Here is a 24,757-nt window from a genome sequence, read left to right as displayed (position 1 = left end):
ATTTAGCCAAGGAGTTTGGAGCAAATTGGATTTGCTTTCTTTCATTTCCTGACATCGTTTGTTATGTCAACTGTCTTAGAGGAGATTTCAGCTTAACTCTGGGGCAGTGACTGAAAAACTGGGTTTCGACATAAGATACCAACTCATTCAATGAATAGCTGACCTTGCAGAATCTTAGGCCGAACTGAAAATTGGCTGGGGTGGACTTTCTTTTGCTTTCGTTCTATGGTTTTCATTTGGTGATATAGCAGCCTTCTGAGAAACTTCATCATAGTGATAAAAATTAAAGAAAAATAATCACATTGCCGCACAATGGAAACTTCACCTTGAAGCCTTTAAAAATGTTGCTCCCCACAAAAAGGTGACCCCCTGCCTTTTGCCAGATGTCATGGAAAGTTCCAGTGTATCTAAAGGCACCCAAATTATCTATTAATGAAAAACATATTAGAATTATTTTAAAGAATGAATAAAGGATAAATATTTATTCCTGTCTCAAGAACCAAGCTGTACTGTAGAAAGCCAAGGGAAAGAAAGCTGCATCAACGGAAGTCTAGTGTCCAGATCAAGGGAAGTAATAGTACCACTCTATTCTGCCTTAGTTAGTGGTTTTCTACATATGTGGTATGTATGCAGTGATATACTGTAAAAATGTACAAATAAAAAGGGTTATATTCACTTTCAGGTCTTATGGAATCTCTTTATGATTGTTGATCCTAGAGATATAAGAAAACTTAGATTAACTCACCCCATTGTCATTCACACTCAACACCAAGGACAGAAACTGCTTGCTTTTTCAAGTGGACGGGATAAAATCTTGTTGGCCAACCACAGATACACTTGAATCCTAGATTTCTCAACTGTTTTCTGTGGGCAGCTTTCTGTGTAAGGTTACTTCTGAGGGAGCCTTGAATCAGGGCCCCCAGGATCCAGTGTTCAGCACCTTACCTGAGTGCCACCAGCACTCTGCATCTTTGACTAGCTTGTTTGTCTTAGAGCCATCTCAAATTTGGCAGGTGGGCAGGAGAGGCAGTGCTTTTTCTCTGGCAGTACCACAAATCTAGAATGCTCTCCCTTTCACAGTTTTGTATATTTCCTCTTTGTGTGTCTTCTTCCAGAAACTGAATACACTATTATTTCACTTGCCTTTTTATATGTAATACCTCATTTTATTGCTGCCAGCTTTAACATGTAAACATCTGTGAGGTATGTTTGGTTGAGAGACTGCACCTGGCACCTGGCTGCTGTTAGATCTTTATTTTTGGCTTTGTTTTTAAGTTTTGGTTGGAATATACAGTATGTTGGTTCTTATTGCTTTTTAACACCATGCTGATCCAGAAAACCGCATAACATAACCATAAGACCCATAGTATTAAAATATTATTATGCTTAGGTTTAGTATTGCATTATTATTATTATTATTTATTTGGCATACATTATTTTTTAGAATGAGGCAAATTTAATTGAAGTATCATAATGCCAGTGAAGGTCCACTTATAACATGCAGCATGCCACTTCAAAACTGCTGGCTGTTCCTTCATTTAGAGGCCTGCCTTTCCAAAGAGATGATTCATTACAGCCAATTACCGTCTGCTTTTCACTTCCTGTTTTCCCACCCCCACCAAGGTATTACAAGCTTCCAGGCCACTTTCTGGCTGTGTGCAAAAGAGATTCACCCAGAGTTTTCTTCCACTGTCAGGCGAGGCTTCAATTCTAAACCTGTTTCTGGAGGACATATTTCAGGATTGTCTTTTAAGCCGCTCTTCACAAACTGATTGACAAACGGCAGCCCAATACCTTAGGAATTCTGAACTGACACACACATACTGGAATGACATGGAGTAATTGGCTAGCTAGAATAGCTCAGCTTGCAGGCAAATTTTAAAATCACGACTGCCTCTGGGGAATGCTTCTTATCATATGTCATGTTGATGTCATCAAGCAGGTTCCAGGAGTTTCTAAGTATTATAAATGAATGGTTCTCCCTTGAATAATATCACACAAATGGTATGTATTTATATCACTAAGTCTATCTCCACAGTTCAAAAGACAAAGGTTCCTATTCATCATTGCATTTGATACCATCAAGGTATTCCTGATCAAACTGACTGCATGGCAGGTTACTTTATTTTTACTTCATTGTGTGTTTACTTCTCTCTAGAGCTTAGGAGTTGACTCATTTGCTTGAGTCATCAGGAGAGATTTATTCTGCAAGGTCCTTTCCATTCCTGCTGTACACCTGTCGTTGGGATTACAGGCAGTAAACATTTTCTCCTGCTGGAAATTGCCTTTCTTTTAGGGGGTATGGAACTGTTCATAATCTCAAGATGAGCTTGAAATAGGAGCTGAAACCCCGTATAGGTAGCCATCTCCTCCACCTGTCAGAGAAGCCTCTTCATTTAAATGGGCCCAGCCTGCATTAGCATTTATTGGCTCTGGCAGAATTGGAGAGATTCATTCCATTAGGGCTTCTGAGTTGGAGTCCTCAGACCAGAGATGGACCAGCAGAATGGGTTCCTCTTGGCTGGCCATCTGTCAGAGATGTTTTAGATTTGATTCCTGTATTGCAGGGAGGTTAGATGAGATGACCCTTAGGGTTCCTTCCTACTCGAGAGTTCTTAGACTGTGTGATTCTCTTGCACAACTGGTTCTGAGACAGTACAGTCTTCTCTGGGGAATTTCCTCTCCCAGTATGAAGCTCTCAAAGACATAAACTCAGCCAACATGCATTTTCTACATATCCAAAAACCAGATGTCATCAAATTTAAATAGGGATGGGGAAGTGATGTGATTCAGGATGGGGAAATACCGTATTTTTCTGTCTATAAGACGCCCCTTATTTTGGGGGACTCAGATTTAAGAAAATGGGGGGAGATGTATGAATGTATAAGATGCCCCCTGATTTCTGACATTATTTTTTAGGGGGGAAACCTAGTAGTAGTAGTAATAATAATAATAATAATAATAATAATAATAATAATAATAATAATAATAATAATTTATTATTTATATCCCGCCCATCTGGCTGGGCCTCCCCAGCCACTCTGGGCGGCTTCCAAAAAAAATTTAAAATAGTGTAATAGATCAAACATTAAAAGCTTCCCTAAATAGGGCTGCCTTCAGATGTCTTCCAAAAGTCTGGTGGTAGTTGTTCTCTTTGACATCTGGTGGGAGGGCATTTCACAGGGAGGGCGCCACTACCGAGAAGGCCCTCTGCCTGGTTCCCTGTAACTTGGCTTCTCGCAGTGAGGGAACCGCCAGAAGGCCCTCGGCGCTGGACCTCAGTGTCCGGGTAGAACGATGGGGGTGGAGACGCTCTTTCAGATATACTGGACCGAGGCTGTTTAGGGCTTTAAAGGTCAGCACCAACACTTTGAATTGTGCTTGGAAACTTACTGGGAGCCAATGTAGGTCTTTCAAGACCGGTGTTATATGGTCTCTGCGGCCACTCCCAGTCACCAGTCTGGCTGCCACATTCTGGATTAGTTGTAGTTTCCGGGTCACCTTCAAAGGTAGCCCCACGTAGCGCGCATTGCAGTAGTCCAAGCGGGAGATAACCAGAGCATGCACCACTCTGGCGAGGCAGTCCGCAGGCAGATAGGGTCTCAGCCTATGTACCAGATGGAGCTGGTAAACAGCTGCCCTGGACACAGATTTGACCTGTGCCTCCATGGACAGCTGTGAGTCCAAAATGACTCCCAGGCTGCGCACCTGGTCCTTCAGGGGCACAGTTACCCCATTCAGGACCAGGGAATCCTCCACACCTGCCCGTCTCCTGTCCCCCAAAAACAGTACTTCTGTCTTGTCAGGATTCAACCTCAATGAATATAGTATTATACATGAAAAAATATGGGAATTTGATTCAGTTCACTTTGTAATAGGACCTTATGTAATTCATCCCTCTCAAAACAACATTTGAACTGAAGCAATTATTCTTCAATATTTGCAGTTCTCTAAATTTTACAAATTCTGCATTTCTCTAACAAAAAAGACATCTAAAAAAGGAGAGTATATGTTAGGGGAAGCTGCATAAAAATGCATATATTGTCAAAAATAAAAGACAAAAATGTATAATATATGGGGCAAATTGCTTTGCAAAAATGTGTATACAGTGGTATCTCTAGTTACGAACTTAATTCGTTCTGGAGGTCTGTTCTTAACCTGAAACTGTTCTTAACATTAACTTTCGCTAATGAGGCCTCTTGCTGCCGCTGCGCCACCAGCACACGTTTTCCGTTCTCATCCTGGAGCAAAGTTCTCATCTCGAAGTAACTCTTACAGGTTAGCGGAGTTTGTAACCTGAAGCATTTGTAACTCGAGGTACCACTGTATTAGGGAAAGGTGCATTTAAATGCTGGAAATGTTTTGTGATAGCTTATTTTTATAAAAAAAGTAGTGCAAATTTATGTGGAAATGTGGCAAACTGAAGATAAGATCATAAAAATGAGAAATTAAGAGAAGCCAACATTGATGGATTTGTCAATTCCTAAATTAAAATGGGATGTCCATCCAAACACACACACACACGCACTATGCTCCACAAATAATGTGTGTCTACATACAACTAGAGCTTAATTTTAATAGGATTTTTGCCATGAAAGCACTGATGCACAATGAATTTTCTCTTCCTGTCCCCATCTAGAGTAATGACAATGGAAATAATTTGTTTGCCTCAGCAACATTGGCTACATGGAATCATGACATCGTCATATTCACGACATGATCCCTAACTGGCTGAGATCATATGGCGAAGAACACATTTCAAATGTAAAATTTACACCAAGGAGGACCAGATTGGGGCAGTGTGGGAGGGGAAAGGCTTAAAACAAGTGTGAAAGTTTCACCCACAAAAAGTGGAAAGTAATATATTATTAAGAGCTTGCTTGTAAGTGGAAGGGAAGATTAGTGATAGATTTTTCCATCCTTTAGGTAGGCGGTTTATTTTGAAGGCCTTTGGTTCCCTTCTACTGTATAATTGTCATAGGAACATAGTCAAGTGTAGGGTAAGACCTTCACAAGGAACCTGAGTATATCTGTAACTGTAACACATGTTGTTGTTGTTTAGTTGTGTCTAACTCTTCATTACCACATGGACCAGAGCACGCCAGGCACTCCTGTCTTCCACTGCCTCTCACAGTTTGGTCAAATTTATGTTAGTAGCTTCGAGAACACTGTTCAACCATCTCGTCCTCTGTCGTCCCCTTCTCCTTGTGCCCTCAATCTTTCTCAACATCAGGGTCTTTTCCAGGGAGTCTTCTCATGAGGTGGCCAAAGTATTGGAGCCTCAGCTTCAGGATCTGTCCTTCCAGTGAGCGCTCAGGCTGATTTCCTTCAGAATGGATAGGTTTGATCTTCTTGCAGTCCATGGAACTCTCAAGAGTCTCCTCCAGCACCATAATTCAAAAGCATAAATTCTTTGGTGGTCAGCCTTCTTTATGGTCCAGCTCTCACTTCCATACATCCCTCCTGGGAAAACCATACCTTTAACTATATGGACCTTTGCAGCAAGGTGATGTCTTTGTTTTTTAAGATGCTGTCTGGGTTTGTCATCAGTTGTCTCTTGCATGATTATCTTGTCTTGCTGGAAGATGATGGACTGGCATGGATTACAATGGGCTAAAGCTGCTATCTTCCAGAATGAAAGATTCCACTAGGCTTTTAGGGTGATGGGAAACACTGGCAGTCCTGTAATACATCAGAGAGTAACCAAAGGGGAAGATCAGGAAAACCTTGCTACAAGTCATTAATGGTCCTACAGCTGGATTCTAACTGTAATCATTCGCACTGGCATATCTTCATTGAACACTGACAGAATTTCATGTAATTCTTACACTACATCACATTTTTGTAACATTGCTTTGCAGTTAATACCCTTTATATTAAATTCCTGTTAGGTGTCATAGCATGGCTAACATTCCAACAATTCATCTAGGACTTTAGTTTTTACACTAAAAATGGTGTGTCTGTGATCATTCTCTATTTAGTAGGAATATGAGGTGTTTTCCCCTCTTTAAAATCAAATCTAAGTGATTGCCTCGACTGTAACAAACATTTTCAGCTTAGATTTCTTTCTTCTTTCTAGGGATCTTGAACTAATGTTTAATTTAAATTTTATCAAAAGACATTGACACAATAATTTGTCTTACTGAATAGTTACAGAATGGTTCTCCAGAGAGATGAATGCCAAACTGTAGGAACCTGTGGAATACTTGTAGCATTGTGACCAGGGCTCTGAAAGGCACTAATCTTCCTGGACATTTAAGAGCTCAAAATAAAGGAACATGTCTCTTGTGTCACTGGCAATATCCATTTAGTAGTCCCAGTGTGCTCATTTTCTTCTAGGTTAGAATGTCTCCCTCCCCCAAATATGTATAGTATGCATTATCTTGATATTTTCTGTCAAAACTCAATTTTTTGATTAATTTATTGGGTGATTAAGTTTTTTTCCTAATTAATATGTATGCCAAATAGGCTATCATCCATATATACTCCAGTTGAATTCCCTCCCAAACAAGGTGTTTGATTTTTTGAAGTTGTCATGCATTGAAAATCAAGAGGAATTAGTTCTTTTGAAAGTGACTACACAGTTTATTATATATTAGACAAGCTGTGAAAATCCAGATTATACAGTGATTTGGGCTGCAGACTTACTCTGCATTGCATGCCTTTATACAAATTAGCTCTACATGATCTAGTGTCTGGTTTGGTGACTGTAAAAGCAAATGCTCATTGGGGGGAAACTGCTTAAATGAGGGGTGGCTAACCATTTTTGTCCGAGAGCTGCATTCACAATTGGTCAGTCTTCTAGCTTTAGATATGATTTTCAAGCTGTGGCCAGGAGCATGATAGCACCATTAAGATTGGTGTGCAAGCAACATCCCTTTCGAGAAATTCCCGGTCTGTCTGTCATGTTCCATGCGGCCGGCTTTGAACACATTTCATAAGGCTTTGCTAATTTCTCTCTTATTTCCCCCACAACCCAGATGAATATAAGGGGCTACTATGGGCAGTGCTTTTTATGCCCTCACTTTTTTCCATCAGACAATTGCCGTTTTCCATATTTGACTCTGAAATTGTCAGCTATGTCACCTTCCTTTGGGTTAAGGATAAACTCTTGAAAGATCTTCTCTTGGAGAGCACATACTACAATTAAGATCCCTGCTCAGAGTGGGCAAGGCAGCAGGAACAAAATCCATTAAGACCAAGTGGTATGTGCTTAATTGCTTTCATCGAGAATGCATAATGTTGTCATATTGAAAGTATTCTCTTCATCCAATGTTTAGGTTTTTAGAGGTGAATCCAGCATTCTGGGGGCCATTGATCTGTTTTTGAAGCTCTCTCTGAAATACATTGCTTCAAGCTTTATGCCGTCTCTCCAATCATTACATTTTTTAGTGATGTTATCACTAAAGTATAATAAGCTCTCTCAGGATTCTGTCATTGGAGGCTAATGAGAGCATGACAGTTGTAGAGGTCATTTTGTTAATGGTACGGTAATGTGGTTGACTGAAGTCCAATTCACATGTTCCTGAGTCAGCATAGTAGTTACCAGGGGGTGGAGGAATGCTTCACTGTCATTCGGGCTCATGTTGCCTTGGTAACATATGAAAGTTGGATCATTTGGGAATGTGCTGATCATGTTCTTACAGTGGAAATGGCAGGAAAAGATGGACAAAATTCAATATGAACTGGCTGAGCCCTGTGTACATCCATGGGGACAGGCAGATAAAACACTTTGTGCTATTGTAGCAGTGTATGACTGATCACACTGCTTTTGCTTTAAACTGGTATTTTGGGGTCTCTTGCTCAAAGATGGCAAAGTTGTGGAGAGGAAGCAGTAATACTGAACACAACCACAAAGCCTGCAATTCTACACAAATGGTGTGCTCATATAGTGTTCTAATAATGGAAATGCATTTGAGAAGACAAAAATATATAGCTTCTTGCACCAAGATGCAGCTGTAGCTTTTCAGACTTTCTGTGGGATCAGAGTGCTAGGTACTTAAACAGCAGTTAAAAATCAGTATATTTTTTAAAAACAACACACAACCATTTGTTACTTACCATATTTAAAACATTTACTACCATATAAATCTGAAGCACATGTGACTGATAATTGTTTTTCATTTATCATCATCAATCATTCGCCACCAAATCACCTTTTAAGCATCGTGGGATGAAAAAGGAAAGTAGTTAGCTACAGCATTTTCAGCAATCACGATGATATTCATTTTAGTTTTCAGACATAAGGGTTTCATTCAGAAGGCAGTTATTAACCATTGACATATTAGCTGGATAATTATTCATAATCAGTGAACACAGTGAGTCAATAAATGACTATCCAGACATTTCTTGCTATTTGTTGTGTTTGCCTTGCTATTTAGGAACCCAGGGAATCTTTTACTTAGCGAAAACATTCTGTATACACAAATATTTTCAGCCAGTCTGCATATAAACAACAGAAATAGTAATGCAAGGATAAATATTCTGAATTGGATCCAGATTTCATTCTGGGCTGGATAAAGATATCAGGGCATTAAGCACTGTGAGGGAATTTACTAGAACACGATATCACAAAAAAATAAAGAACTGGAGAGATTGCCTGGTGGGCATCAGAAATAAGCTGAATGTACAACCAACCACACAGGTCCCTGAATTCCCCGAAGACACTTTGGAATTTGGCTTGATATCCTGGGTTGAGACAGTAGCAACAAAATTTGCTTTAAGTAGGAGTAACAGTGGAAGTGTTGCATCCTAAGTGAGAGTAGGTCCCTCTTTGCTAGCACTGGAAAGGTTTTGCGCCACAGAAAACTCCTCCAAGGGGAATTGAGGATTTCTAGGGAAAAGAGGGCAGAATAACAAGCATTGCCTTGCTTGCCCAGAATGAAATGCTACCTGAACTCCCTGGCATCAAATAATAGTCCATGCTTGGGGTTGAGACTACCAAGGAACCCAAGGTATGCTTGGCTGAGTTCACAGAATAATATATGGATATAAATAAATGTTGATAAATGAAGTGAGCACCATATGAATGAACAGTGTCAGGGACATATTGTACAGTCTAAGGGGCTTGCTGAATGCCATAGGGGGTGGCTCATCTGTGGCCTTCCAGATCATGTTAAACTCCAACTCCCAAAATTCCTGACCATTGGCTGTGCTGAGGCTGATGGGATTTGGAATCCAACAACATCTGGAGGAATACAGGTTAGTCACCTCTACTGTATAGTAGAGGCACAGAGATGTTTATGGAACTTGTACTTCCTTAGGAACTCAAGATATAGGAAAGACCAGGGACCTCATGTGATTTTATTAAGAATATATACCTGTATAAAGATGACCTTAAAAGAATCTAGAGCCCAGAACAACTCCATTTAGAACTGGCTCCAAATTCAAAGCCATACCTGTTTGCTTCTGTGGAATGAATCCACATTTTTGCTTATTTGTTTTATTTAGAATATATTGTGGTTGGTTCAGGTTTCCAGTCCCTAAGTTTGTAGGATGTAGAATTAGTGAGAGCACCTTAAATGCTCTAGTCTGGGAAGATTTTTCTCCAGGCTTCCTGTGTTGTGACTGCTTGCTGATTTATTTATGGCATTCTATTGTACTATCTTGTGTATTTTGTTGTTTTATTATGCAAAAACAAAAAAAAATGCAGCAGGAACAACATCAATGTAATATCCTGCAGTTTGGGTATAACAATGAGTAAAAAAAGAAGAAGGTGATGTTAGCACAGGGCATGCCTAAATGAGGAATCTGAATTAATTTAATTGACTCTGCATGCTATCCCCATAGTCCTAAGTCTGGAAACTGTAATCCTGTGAAGGGCATATGAGGTCTCTAACAAAGCACCCCTAGAAGGCATTAAATGCTGCTTCCTCCAGAACTGAGCAAATGCTAACCAAGAACCTTATCTAACAGAATTTGCTTAGCAAAGCTGTGCTGCTAGCAAGTAACACTCTGAAGTCATATGTTATTTCTCTGAAGAATGGAAAACGTGTATGCTTTTAGAAAAAAAGCATTAGATAACTATCAGCAAGAGAGAATTATTTTAAAGAAGTTGACAAGGCAAGTCAGTTCAGATAATGATCTTGGTGGGTAATGATCCTTTCTAGAGACTCCCCATTGTTACTTTCCCGGGTGATCAAGAACAGTGTGACCAACATTTGAAAACACAGGGAAGACAAATGAGAGAAAGAAATCCAGATTGCATAAACTTAAGGGAAGCAAACAAAATATAAACTTTTGAAAGCCTGTATTTCAGATGGCACCCCCCCCCCAGTTCTGCTATACCTTTTATGAAAGCACAGCAAGGCATCACATATAACAGGGCTGGGGTAACCCTCTCTCTGTCATTCCTAGGCATATGCTCTCTCCCAGGCCACACCCTCTCTCCCCAGATCACACCTCTCACCAACCCCACTTCATGCCCTCAAGTACTCTTAGCCGGCTAAACTGTGAGCCCTTGAACTGTATAGTGCCTCATCTTGCCTACATGGAAGATGGGTGTACTGCACAAATCCATCACTCAACCTACATTTGCATCTGGCCCTATCCACATTTTTCTCTCTCGCTTCACATTGGCATGCAACTCCTGGAAGGTTACCCATGAAGGAATGTTGCTCTATGCTGAAAAGCATTTCCCATGCCTGGTTTATAATGTGGAAGATCCCTAACTTCTCACATTGTCTCCTTGCTCTCATTCAGGCTATGTTCTGTCTGAATTTCTGCCCTTTTTAGGAGAGGCAAGCATTTACCATGACTATTTGCTACAATTGCCCTTGACTTCATCCAAACACTAGGAATTTCCTTGAATTTGTGAAGTTTTTCAATGTAATCTGACAATCGGTGACTGCTTCTTCACACATCAATACAATAATGGGAATCTTCACTGTAGATCTACGGGAAACAATTTGTTGTGAGCAATACAGTACTTCAGGGTTGTGTGCAGTGTTATCCACCCTGTGGGAACAGCCAAGACTGAGCTTAAAGGGAGCGGGGTAGAGTTATTCATAAGGCAGGGTGGCAATAGCTTTGCTCAATGAACTGAACCAGGACACATTAGAAACCACAGGTTACATGTTTTCCACAGGAAGGAATACATCCACATCTTAAAGATGAGCCTACTCCTACTGTATGAAACAGAACAGCAGGGATCATTCCATGTGTGACTTAAGGGGTTAATTCTGTCATTGGCTTAGCTCAGGGCAGGCTCTGGTTATTCCAGCCAATTGGGTGTTAGCTGTCAAGGAGCAAAACAGTTCAGATTTGACAGCTGGAGTTCTGAAGAAGACTCCTGTGTAGGGTTGACCTAAGAAAGATAAAGCTCCCTATTTATCCTCATATTATGTACTATTTTTCTTCAGTAAAGTATTATCAGTTTCTTTTCTCTCTGGCCTACCATCTACTTTATTCCAATCACTCTAACACCTACAATCATTTTTCTATGACTATCCAGCACTCCCTGTTGCCAGTTCTCTTCAGAACTGTATTGGGAAGGAACCTCCTCTGCAATTCAAGGAACAAGGAAGATGTGTCCCCCCTGGGCCTTGCCTTTTCAAGGTTTCCTGAGTTTGTCTCAAAAATAGCAAGAAACCTGTAGCAATTATGAGATGACCTGGGGGAAGCTAGCTTATCGCTAGCCCTAAGCAGAGTTGTGGGCCCGTGATGGGAGATTCGGGCAACACTGCTCATGAGGAAAGTTGGTAGACAAGATATGAACATTCAGTGTTCAATATCCAATGTTAGAGTCAAAGGCTGACTGAATCTCATTTTAAGTCAAAATATTCAGTTCACATTGTATAGGTATGTGAAAGATGGAAGTGAAGACAGCTGAAAGCGTGTGATTAAATATGACTAAAATGAAAGCGTGTGATTAAGTATGACTAAAATGAAAGCGTGTGATTAAGTATGACTAAAATGAAATGATTATTTTTTAACCATCCTCGTTACTTGATACTTGGGCAGTTGACTGAATGTGGACTTGAAACTGGGCTGGTATCATTACCATGTTAAAGATTATAATTTTGATAGAGTATGCATGTTTCTGATGTAGCAAAATATTAGTATTCTAGATTCTGTTAGATGCTGAGATACGTACCAGCCCACATAATAAATAAGCTGGTCTTGTCAGAATCCTAATCAAGATCCTAAATGAAACAGTAGGACCAAGTCAAAGCCTGCAGCATATTCCTTGAGAGCTGAATTTAGTAAAAATAAAAATTGTTTCCCATCAGTTATGTCAGCCAGATAGAAAAAGTGCACTGGGGTCTTTATATTTCAGCAATGAAAATAACCCAACTGAGAGTACACCGCTGTTCAGTAATAGAAGAATATGCTGATTTAGTGATCCCCCTTGACTAATACTGAAGCTCGGTTTTTCCCTTAAAGCTAAAGCTAGCACTCAAAACTATAAAGTTACAACTCCTCTCCTATCCTCCCTGGAGCAAAGCAAACTGAAAATAATATACTGCACACTCCTAACTATGTCTATTCAGAAGTAAGATCTATTGAATTCCATGGGGTCTCCTCCAAGAAAGCAGGTTAGGAGTGTAGCACTGGGCAGCAATCCTGCACCGACTTTAAGCCTCATTAAACTCAATTGGACATTTCTGAGTAAACGTGTATAGGATTGCATTGTTAATGCATGACATAATCCTGAAGGTATAGTTTTTGCAAACTACCAAGCAGCAAAATAATAATAATAATAATAATAATAATAATAATAATAATAATAATAATAATATTCTGAAAGCATTTTAAATTTGGAGAAATTATTAGATAGTCTACTCCAATCCTAACTATAATTTTATCTTTGGCATGAAATGGCGCCTAACTTAATTTTGAACAGCAACCAAATCAAACTGAGGAAGCTACCTGTTCCATCCACGAACCTGCTTGTTTCTAGAAACACATTTTGCAAAAATAACCTAGTGCTACACTTTATGAGATATATTTTTCATTTGTTGAACAGATTTTCACCTTTCAGCAGTCATAACGAAACAGTCTTGCTCTGAGATTCCCTCCTCCCAGCCAATTTGCTCTGTGCCCTACATGTTTTTCCTGCTGAAGAAAACATCATAAAAAGATGGGTGAAACAATCAATATACTTACCCAAAATAATAATGAGCCAGTCACAGAAGCAGGAGATTTCTTTGCAAAAATTCCAGACCACCTATTTACAGAAATGAAAACTCTATTTAGCTGTGCTATCTTTAAGCTTAAATAATGTATTTCCTAGCAACAAAGCAACAATAGCAGTGAGGATACAAAAAGGAAAAAAATGTATTCCATCTGCACTGATTTGATAATTATGTCTGGGAAATTGTTAGTGTACATGTCAAGTGTGTGTGTATCTATAGCTCTCTCTTAGCATCTACAGCCTCCCAAATAAATTGTAGGCCGGTAGTGTTAACTGGCTTCATATAATTCTGGGCAAAATTTATTCTGTCAAGAATCACATTCCCCCAGGAGTAATCTGTCAGAGGCCACCGAGCAGCATTAGTGGGGACCAGTGGAGGCTAAAGTAAAAAATGGATGGGGTCATCACAGTCAAAGGTGGGTGAGCGAGGCAACTCCTTTCTATCTCATTCTGTTGCCCCCTTTCCCGCCTCTTTGCCACCTGCATGAAATTAGGGCAAAGGCTGCATAAAATTGGGTAAGAGCCACATGCTGGCCCAGATCTACAACCTGGGTAAGTTGATGCAGGTGTGATGGTCTCTCAAGTACACCAGTAAAAACAGATATCAGATTTCACCAATATAATGTAGTTGTGCTTATTTTACAATCAGAGGGTAGTTTTAGTGTTTCCTTTATCATAGCCCTGTCTGTGCTTGCTGCCTCACATGTTTCTCATCAGCAGTCTGCCTCTTGTTGAGGTGCCACCCTTCTACATAAACCTCCCAGAGGTTTTCCCTCCAAAACATAAGCACAAAGCATTCATAGCAACAACAAAAGGCAAATGGAAGGAAACTTTCTTCTTCAGTTTGGATATGGAAAACAAAGACATTATCGGATTTCAAAGGCAGCTGGAACTAGTGTTCAAATTGAAATCTGAACTCACATTTGGTGAGTTAGAGGAGCATGAATCTGAAATTTTGAATGAGAGGAAACCTTTTTGGTTTCACTTGCACTTCCATTGATCATTGTTGGATGAAATTCCTGGGCTTAGAAAGCTGCCTCAGATGGATATAGGCCACCGGTCCAACTGGCTTAACATTGTCTACACCGATTTGCAGCAGCTCTCCAGGATTTCTGACAAGGAGCCTTCCCCAGAGTTACTTGGCAATGTCAAGAGCCTGAACCTGGAACCTTCTGCAAGCACAGCATGTGCTCTGTCACTCAGCTACAACATTTCCCATAGCTCAGTGTCAGAATGTCATCATTCAACTTGCAATTTTATTTTAGGAAATATCCACTGACATTTTCCCCCCCTCATTTATCTGAAATAAGCTACCAATTTTGAATCCTCCACAACATTTACATAGAGGACACCCAGAATATACCGCTGACCCCTCCCTAATGTCCGCATGACTGAGCTAGCCCCACCTCAATGACCACACATTGAATGCTAGCATCTGAATAAGAACCGTCAAGTGTGAGAAGCTGCTCACATGTGGCAGTGCTAGGCAATTGGGGTGATTGCACAAATAAGGGTCCCAATTGCAGAAGCTCCTGTGTAAGAACAGCTGCCCACCAGTAGGAGCTCTCCTTGGGATAGCTATGTTCAATCCACTCTTAGCTCAATACAGAGATGCCAAAGGGAGGTGCTAGCTAAGCCATATGATATTGGGGGGAGACTAAGCACATGACACATCCCACTCCTTGTTTGTGTGTGTGTGTGTGTGTGTGTGTGTGTGTGTGTGTGTGTGTGTCTGCCTTCCACACAAGTAATGTCTGAAGACAATGTGTTTCTTTTATACCACAGATTTCTGTAAAATCCAGCAAGTTCACACATTTAAAAGTAGCTTCAGTAAAGCTGCCTGATGTTTTCTTCCCTTGCATTGTTCTCTTCCCTGTCTCTGTATCTTCCATAATCTCTTGGATAAATTGGACGAATGCTTGCAGCATACAAAATGGTCGCATGCATTAGCTTCTCCCTGAAATCCTGCCCTTCCAGGTGATTTGTCTTGGGGAAAGGTGGACAGGTAGAGTGATGATAACAAAATGTATGTGCCTAATGACAATATGTGATTGTGTTTATCTACACACTCATATCAGGGGGAGTCTGTTTTCTTATGTTTTTCTTCGGCTGCATGGCAATGGAATTCACAATATGCATTTAGGACAAAATTTCTTCACTTGTTTACCTGAACTGATCATCTCCATAGTCCATATTTATTAAGGCTTAGACAATTCCAGTGTTTGTTTCTAGAGATCAGTTTTATGTCATATATTCTGATGAACAATGTCAATAATATTTAAAGGCCAGGGTCCGAATATATATTTAGTTTCAGAGGTGGTTTTCCCTGGGACAGAGAGACACATTCAAACTTTCCTCAGGAATGCAGGATTCATTCAGTTCAATCGATCCAGTTCATTAGATCATCAGTTAATACATTTTGAGAATGGATGTTAAAAATCTGTACAAGAAAATGTACACTGTAATGTAATCTTAGCTAATAGAATAACCAGATTTCCTAGGCATCAGAAGACTTGGGTGTTCATAAACTCAGTGACTGAAAATTGTATTTAACCAACATTACATTTTTTATTTATATACAATCTGTGACAAGTATATTGTAAACATAATTTAATGGTCTTTATTTATTAGGTGAACCTTAGTATAATTCAACAGAGAAGTTACTTTTTGTTTCAATACTTGGGTTTTTTTATCTCTCTCATGCTATTATCAGTGAGAAATTGCTTAGATAAAAATTGGAAAGAGTTTCTAAAACACGGGAGAATATGACACTGCTCTAAAAAAGAAATCTAGCACTCTTGAGTTATATTTTTAATTAAGACATGACAAAGCCAACTAGCAGAAAGAATGTTCACTTTACTTATAAAGAAACTACATGTCATTGCAGTATGATACAAAGATATATTTAACTAAAAATACAGTAGAACGTATTCATTCTGATGGCTTATAATCAGTATGCTCAGAAGAATCTGATGGTAAAACCTTCCTTAGTATCGGGTGCTACCAATGGTGCACAGTTGCTGCTGCCACGTATTAAATTCCCCGTCACATTAGCAGTGTTAGAAAGAGGTATATTTAGTTTTATTCTATTCTATTTATATGGATGCTTACATTCCATAAAGGCCTATTATTGTTATATTTGCATTGACATTCTTCTTCTTATGCACAACTCAGGGTGACCTACAACCATTTGAAATCACATTTGCATGGTTTCCACAACACTAGAATAAACCTTGGCTACAGCTCATGATTAGTCAGGACAGAGCTTAACCATGAACCTAAATTTGGATGACACACTAAAGCAAACCTTTGCTTAGGCTCAGTGTGGAGTAAAAAAAATCTGATGATTCTTCTCCAGGAGCCCCTAACATTTGCACAGTGTCAGTAAGCCACAGTTTAGCTTGTACAAAGCAGGCCAGTGGCATAAAATAACAGCATGGTCAGTGCCTTGATGGGTAACTGCCTTGAAACCACATGTATAGCACCTTGGACTCCATGACAGAAGAAAGGTGGGGTTTAAATGCATGAAAATTGGAAAAAGAAAATTAGATGCATCAATGCACAAGTTCCACTGCAGTATAGAAATAAAATGAATTATTATTATTATTCTCAGAAAACAGAAAAACCTTTTTCCTAATGCTGTGGGGAGTTAGTTTAAAATAAGGGACACTATGGCGTCTGCTCTTTGAGGTTTCATGGTAACTGTCAGGGCTGCCTCAGGTCTCAGCTCACAAAAGACCAACGCCAGGTTCTTCTTATATACAAGGATGTTTATTGCAGTTCATTATTGCTTTCACAACCGAGGCGCGCAGCCCCGCGTCTCTTAGCCTAGACGTTTTAAGTCCCCTCTGAATCGGTCCCGCCCCTACACCAGCTTAAGAGGCTTGTGCTAGTCCACCTCTTCCTGTCTTTCCTTTTCCGCAGGGTCTTTCTGCCCCCCTGGGTCCCTTCTCTCCTGCTCTCTCCTGAAGCGGATCCCTCAGATGCCTGTTCCCCCCTCCTTCGTGCTTTGGGGCCAGGCTCCTCCTCCGGGCTCTCTCCATTTCCGCGCGCCTCCACATTTGAACTTGGCGCGCGTTCGCTACCCCTGACCTTCCTCTTGACACTTACACTACTCCCTGTACTACTCTCCGCCTCTTCCGGCAGGACGTTCTGCCCCGATCTCCTTCCCCTGTCTCCTTCCTGCTCTGCTCCGCGTGTCACACTGGGAACTCCACTCTCTTCACTTCGTTCCTGCTGGGAAGCCGGCCCCGATCTCCCACTCCCACTCGGGGTTTCCCTGCTGCTTCCCTGCCCCTGGCATGTCCCCCCTGTGAACCCCCTTGGCCTGACTAGGGGCGCCCCCTTCTGGGAATCCTCCGATTCACTTGAGAGACTCATGGAAGACCTCAAGTCATTGTCCTCCTCTTCCTTACAGTCCTGGGATTCTTCCCCATCGCTCTCCGTCTCCCCCCTCACCTGTGCCTCTGTCCCTGAACCCCTGACATCCATCCCCCCCTCGAAGCCCCCCTTCCCCCATCCCGCTGCTCGGGCGCAGGTTCCGGGGGCTCCGTCGTTGCGGAGGTCGCTGCCGGACACAGGTCGTCGACGTCGATCTCCTCTGCTTCCAGTTCATTGTTTGTGTGCTCAAACCCATGGTCCTCTCCCAACATGTTCACGTCCTCCCCTCCCCCTGTTGCCTGGGTGGGGTCTGCTTGCCAAGGACCCATCCGCCACCTCGTGCGCCAGTCCTCTTCTGGTTGGTCGTCCCACCAGTAAGGAGTGTCGGTGTCCACCCCCGAACACGATCCCCTTGGAGGGCTCGACTCTGGCGTCGTCTCCTCTGCGGAGGAGAACCCTCGGAACGTGCTGGCGGAAAGTGTGGGCGTAAAAAGCCAATCGTCGAAAAACTGTGCTGGCATGGGCCTGTGTGGGAAAAGGGCATGGAACTCATCCTTGAGGAGGGGTTCGTCCAAAGCGTAGTCCGGCACCCAACTGTTGGCGCTGGCCGGGGCGCCCTCCCTGGCGAGAAAATATTCTACTCCCTCTTCCCCCCATCTCGAGTCCAGAATCTCTGTGACCTCGTTGATTGGTTCGTCCCTAGGTGACCTCCCCCTCTTGGGCGACTCTCTGCTCGGTTCTGGTGCCGTCCCTGACTCCTAAAATCTGTGTGGGGCCCTGTAAGGGGTGAGCACCGACCTATGAAAGACCGGGTGCATTCTGGAACCTTCGGGGAGGGCCAGTCGAAACGCTACAGGATTGATCCTGGCCTCAACTTGGTACGGCCCTAGTTGCCTGTGTCCTAGCTTCTTTTTAGCTAACGACTTGGCCGGCATTGCTTGGGCCGCTAACCATACCCAGTCTCCCACCTGGATGTCTTCCCCCTCCCTCCTGTGTCTGTCTGCCTGCACCTTATAGGCCTGTTTGGCTAGCTCCAAATGTCTCCGTAACTCGTCGTGGACCTCTTGCAATTCTGCTGCGAAATGGTCGGCTTCCTGTGGCGCCCCCTCCCCCGTCGTTACGAGCCCCGGGAAGGTTCTGGGATGCCGTCCATTGTTAGCGAAGAACGGCGTCACCCCCGTCGACGCGTGCTTCGTGTTGTTGTAAGCAAACTCAGCCATCGGCAGGTAATCCACCCAAGCCGCGGGTCGCTGATTGGCGTAACATCTCAGGTACTGCTGCATGATCGCGTTGACCCTCTCCGCTTGGCCGTTGGTCTGCGGATGTCTCGCCGACGACAGGTTGATTTTGACGTGCAGAATCCCTAGGAGCTTCTGCCAAAAGCTGGACACAAACTGGCGCCCCCTGTCGGACAGAATGGACCGTGGCAAGCCATGCACCTTGAACACGTGGTCGATGAACAGTTTGGCGGTCTGCTCCGCTGTCGCCACCTTCGCGCAAGGAATGAAATGCGCCATCTTGGTGAACAGGTCTACAACCACAAGCACCGCCGTCTTGCCTCGCGAACTGGGCAGATCAGTGACAAAGTCCAGCGCCACCCTCTCCCACGGTTGCAGTGGCGTCTCCAACGGTTCCAGCAGTCCCGCTGGCTTCTGGTGCACTGGCTTGCACCTTTGGCATGTGTCACACCTGGCGACGTACTCCGCGACCTCCCCTCGCATCTGGGGCCACCAAAAGTCTCTGGCCACTAATTCCGTCGTCTTTTCCTTGCCGAAGTGGCCAGCGCTGGGTGCGTCGTGCAACTGCTGCAGAACCTTCGCGCGGAGATCGTCTCCCGGAACGTAGAGAGCACCTTTACGGGTCAGCAGGCCGTCGCGTATCTGGAACTCGTCATCCTTCGCCGTGCCTCTCCGCACCTCTTCCATTTTGGACTGTGCGAACGGATCCGCCTGCAACGCGCGCCGCACCGCCTCCAGGTCCACGGCGGCTGAAGCGCACGCCCACGCCTGTGGTGCAAAAATGTGCTTGGCTGCTGCCGGTGCCGCTTCCTCGAGATACTGCGGTTTTCTGGAGAGCGCATCTGCTATGACATTGTTGTCGCCTGGGATGTACTCGATTCTGAAATCGAAATCCGCAAAGAACTCCGCCCAGCGTATGTGCCTCTGGCTCTGTAGCTTCGCCGTGCGCCAGTGCTCTAGGTTCTTGTGGTCCGTGCAGACCTGCACGGTGTGCTTGGCTCCGATGAGAAAGTGCCTCCATGCCTTGAAAGCTGCGTGGATGGCCAGCAACTCCCTGTCCCAGATGGTGTAGTTCTGTTCCGACTTGCTGAGCTTCCGGGAGTAGAAAGCACAGGGCCTCCAGTACCCCTGCGGGTCCTCCTGCAAGAGGACGGCCCCCACCGCTCTGTCAGATGCGTCAGTCTCCACCCTCATGGGCCTGCCGGGATTCACGTGAAACAGCTGTTCCTCGGACGCAAAGAGACTTTTAAGCCTCCTGAAGGACTGCTCCGCCTGGTCCGTCCAGGTGAACTTCTTCTTCTTGGAGCTGAGAGTGTCCGTGATAGCTGCCGTCTCCCTGGCGAAACCCCTGATGAACTTGCGGTAAAAGTTGGCGAAACCGACGAACCTCTGGACCTCCTTCCGCATTCGCGGGCTCTTCCAGTCCAACACCGCGCGGACCTTGGCGCTGTCCATGGCTAGTCCCCTGTCGGACAGCCTATAGCCCAGAAAATCCACCTCCGTCACGTCGAATTGGCACTTCTCCAGTTTGGCGTAGAGCCTGTGCTCCCGTAGCCGCTGCAGGACTTCCTTAACGTCGCTCTCGTGAGCCTCCGGCGATTCCGAGAAGATAAGAATGTCGTCGAGGAAACATACGCACTTCTTGTAGAGGAGTCCCGCTAGCACGTGGTGCATAAAAGCTTGGAAATAGTGGGAGCCATTCTGGAGACCAAACGGCATAACTCTGTATTCGTAGGTGCCCAACGGCGTGAACATGGCCGTCTTCCACTCATCACCCTCTCGCACGTGTATGAGATTGTAAGCTCCGCGGAGATCCAACTTGGTGAATATCTTTCCTTTCCGCACCGTCGTGAGCAGGTCGTCAATCTTGGGCATGGGAAAGGCCGCGGGCTTTGTCTTAGAGTTTATGAATCTAAAGTCCACTATCAGTCTTTTTTGGGGCGTGTCCTTCTTCTTCACGAAAAACACAGGACTGCCCCCTACAGCCTTTGATTCTCGGATGAATCCCCGCTGCAGGTTGTGATCTATGAACTCCCTGAGCTCCCGCAGCTCCTCCTCGGACATGGAATACAGCTTCACAGGCGGCAGCGTTGTCCCTGGCAAGAGGTCAATAGCGCAATCGTAGGGCCGGTGAGGTGGCAACTGGTCTGCCTCCTTTTCGCAGAAAACCTCCAAAAACTCCTTGTACTTGAGGGGTACTGCTTGCGCCATGCTGAGACGTAGCTGCTGCCCCTCCTCTTGGCCCTCCTCCTCCTGACTGGTCTGGATGCAATGCTGTGCGCAATAGGACGAGCCGAAGGTGAGCTGCCGCTGGTACCACGCCATGGTCGGGCTGTGCCTATCCAGCCAACTCATGCCTAACACTATAGGCGTGTCTGACAGGCGGGTGACGTTGAAACTGATGATTTCTCGGTGATTGCCAATCTGCATCACCATGGGTGGCGTCTGTTGCACCACCTGCCCACCTAGCAACTTCCTGCCATCCACCGTGACGACGTTCAAAGGCAGCGTGGCTGGTAGGAGCTCTATGCGATGCTGCTTGACGAAGTGCACCCCTACGAAGTCTGCGTTGCTCCCACTGTCAATTGTAATGGGGACTTCTAGGGTGCTGGAGAGTTGCAGTGAGCTGCACCACTGGCTTAGGTGGCAGGGGGTCTGTAGGCTGCAAAAGCGCTGGGGACTGCCCTACTGACTCGCCTGGCTGTGCCCCAGCATTTGAGCTTCCAGCCAGGCATTGCCGTTTCCCTGAAACAGCTCCTCATGTTGTGCTGCTGCAGTTACTGTTGCTAAGGCTGCAGTGTGCTTTTGGAGCCTCTGGGGACACTCTTTGGCCATGTGCGTCCCACTGTCACAGATGTAACACTTCCTGTTCCCTCTAGGAGGCTTTGTCTTGACTGCTCCGGACGCTGGGGCTCCGGCTGCTGACTGAGCCTTTGCAGTCCCCAGTTCCATCGGCTCCTCCCCTGCCTGCAGCTGAGGGGAGGGACGCGTACGTCCTGGATCTCTGGGAAAGAAGGGAGGCACTCTAGACGGTGCGTGAAGCTGGCTACCCCCCTCATTGCGCCAAGGGCGTTCTTCATGGCGTACTCCAATGGCAAGCGCCCGCTGCACCACGTCTGCCAGGGTTTTAGGTCTGTCCCCCCTTGACAGTTCGTCTTTCACAGGGCCAGAGAGCCCCTCCCAAAACAAGTCTCTGACTGCCAGAGAATCTTTCTCCCATCGCAGCACATTCAGCAAGGTGAAAAAGCGAGCATGGTACTGACGTACTGAAGCCTTGCCTTGCCTTAAACCATGCATCTGCTGGCGTGCTACATCCACATCCACGCTAGACTGGAAGCAAGCGTCCATGCATTTGATAAATTCATCAGAGTCCCTTCGAGCAGGGCAATCCTCGCGCCACAGATTGCGCAGCCAAGCCCTCGCTTCCCCATGCAAGTGGGACACAATGAAACCCACTTTCTCTTCCTCATCTTTAAAGTCGTCGCGAAGCAAATGCAACGCATATTCTACGTCTGCTCTAAAACTGGGGTACTGCTTCAGGTTCCCATCGAAGTGGGCTACCAAGTTGCCTCCTCTTCTGCCCAGTGCTACTCCAGCAGCTTTGGCCCCCGGGAACCCCACCTGGCATGCATGATCCCACCTGGCTTGCAGATCTTGGCACCGCTTTTCCGCCTCTTCCCCCCTCTTCTGGGAGATCGCTACCTCAGTGGTAAGCTGGGAGACTGCGTTGTGTAGCTCAGCTATCTGCTGCTCCATACTCATGGCTGCCAAACTTCGTGAGCTTTGCAAAAAAAAAATTTGCGTATCTTTGGGAGGGGACTTACTGTCAGGGCTGCCTCAGGTCTCAGCTCACAAAAGACCAACGCCAGGTTCTTCTTATATACAAGGATGTTTATTGCAGTTCATTATTGCTTTCACAACCGAGGCGCGCAGCCCCGCGTCTCTTAGCCTAGACGTTTTAAGTCCCCTCTGAATCGGTCCCGCCCCTACACCAGCTTAAGAGGCTTGTGCTAGTCCACCTCTTCCTGTCTTTCCTTTTCCGCAGGGTCTTTCTGCCCCCCTGGGTCCCTTCTCTCCTGCTCTCTCCTGAAGCGGATCCCTCAGATGCCTGTTCCCCCCTCCTTCGTGCTTTGGGGCCAGGCTCCTCCTCCGGGCTCTCTCCATTTCCGCGCGCCTCCACATTTGAACTTGGCGCGCGTTCGCTACCCCTGACCTTCCTCTTGACACTTACACTACTCCCTGTACTACTCTCCGCCTCTTCCGGCAGGACGTTCTGCCCCGATCTCCTTCCCCTGTCTCCTTCCTGCTCTGCTCCGCGTGTCACACTGGGAACTCCACTCTCTTCACTTCGTTCCTGCTGGGAAGCCGGCCCCGATCTCCCACTCCCACTCGGGGTTTCCCTGCTGCTTCCCTGCCCCTGGCATGTCCCCCCTGTGAACCCCCTTGGCCTGACTAGGGGCGCCCCCTTCTGGGAATCCTCCGATTCACTTGAGAGACTCATGGAAGACCTCAAGTCATTGTCCTCCTCTTCCTCACAGTCCTGGGATTCTTCCCCATCGCTCTCCGTCTCCCCCCTCACCTGTGCCTCTGTCCCTGAACCCCTGACAGTAACATTTTGGTCTGAAATAAGACACATTTCATGTCTATGGATATGTTATTCTATAAAATAAGTGATGCTTCCTTAATGTAAGAGATTCTCTAAGTACAAAAGGGCTGTTATATACTTAATTATTAGCACCCTGCAACATTTGCAGTAGAAGCAGGGATGAAGTGGGCTGGAGGCACTATATGCCTCATTTCAGATAAAAGAGAATTATTGGTGTTACTAAATTATAAAATGCATGAACAAAACAGCTATAAATCTCCAGCTAGCCGATATCTGAAGATTTCAGGGTCATCCACAAGAGGTCATAATTCATGTCCATACTTCCGGTATCATTGACAGCAGATGGATGAGTCTAAGCTTTTTTTACTATTAAATAAGACTTATACAGGAAATAGACTCATTTATAATGTTCTAGAGTTGCAAAAGGGGAGGGGGGGTTTCTACAGCTTGTATTTCAGTCGTGATAAATTGTGAGCTGGTCCATAAAAGGTCAATAGGATATCTAGTCTAACTAATGGAGGGTAGGAATATCAATAACTATAATTGTGGGTGATGGAATACAGAATGCCAAAATGAGCCTGTGAACAACATTTCATAGGATACTTCCATGCACTGTGTTCTTGAACATAATAACATCTATTATCTACATCTGTTGCATATATAGCGATCACCACCAGCCTCATCCATCAAAGCTATTCATATTGTCTTAGCACAATTTTATATGCAGTAAGATCTGAACTGGACACAAAGCAGATCAGTCTGAAGCACCACTGTTTTGTACCTACATGTGTTGAATATTTACTTGTACCGCTTAGTGCAAACATGCATTTATAATTATTTACTTTTGGAGGTGGAGAGGGATCCTCAATGTTGCCTTTAAGTGACTGGATATTTTGAGAACTAGGCTGCAGTCACTAATGAGAAGGCGCTACTGAATATGTGCACATTTATTTATATTAAAATGTAAATACCCCACCTTTCTAGGCAAAATTCTTGCTCATGGCAGATTACAATATCTTAAAATAAACTAATGCAACAAAACAGTGTTGAGTATAATAAATCAAGAGACAAATCTAAATAAAATTCAAATAGCAAAACCAGGAGCAGAAATTAATACTGCAATCCCAATCATGTCTGCTCAGAAGCACATCCTGTGAAATTCAATAGGTTTTACACCAGAGTTTTTCATATCTCTCTCCCAAAAGTCTTCATAATGTTTTGTCTTTACAGTTGTTCTATCAATTTGCCATGCTTCAAAATTATGAATGTAGGATATAAAACTGGTTTGGGCAGAGGGTTGGCAGTCCTTGTGAAATACATTGTTCCCTGAAGCTTTAGCTGTCTTTTATCTCATGCAGTAGACTGTCACATGTTTACCTACCTTATCCATTTACTTAT

This window comes from Podarcis bocagei (assembly GCF_964188305.1).
Source record: "Podarcis bocagei genome assembly, chromosome: 4".
In the NCBI taxonomy this organism is placed as follows: Eukaryota; Metazoa; Chordata; class Lepidosauria; order Squamata; family Lacertidae; genus Podarcis; species Podarcis bocagei.
The sequence above is the reverse complement of the archived record's forward strand: the minus strand, read 5'-3'. Positions refer to the sequence as shown.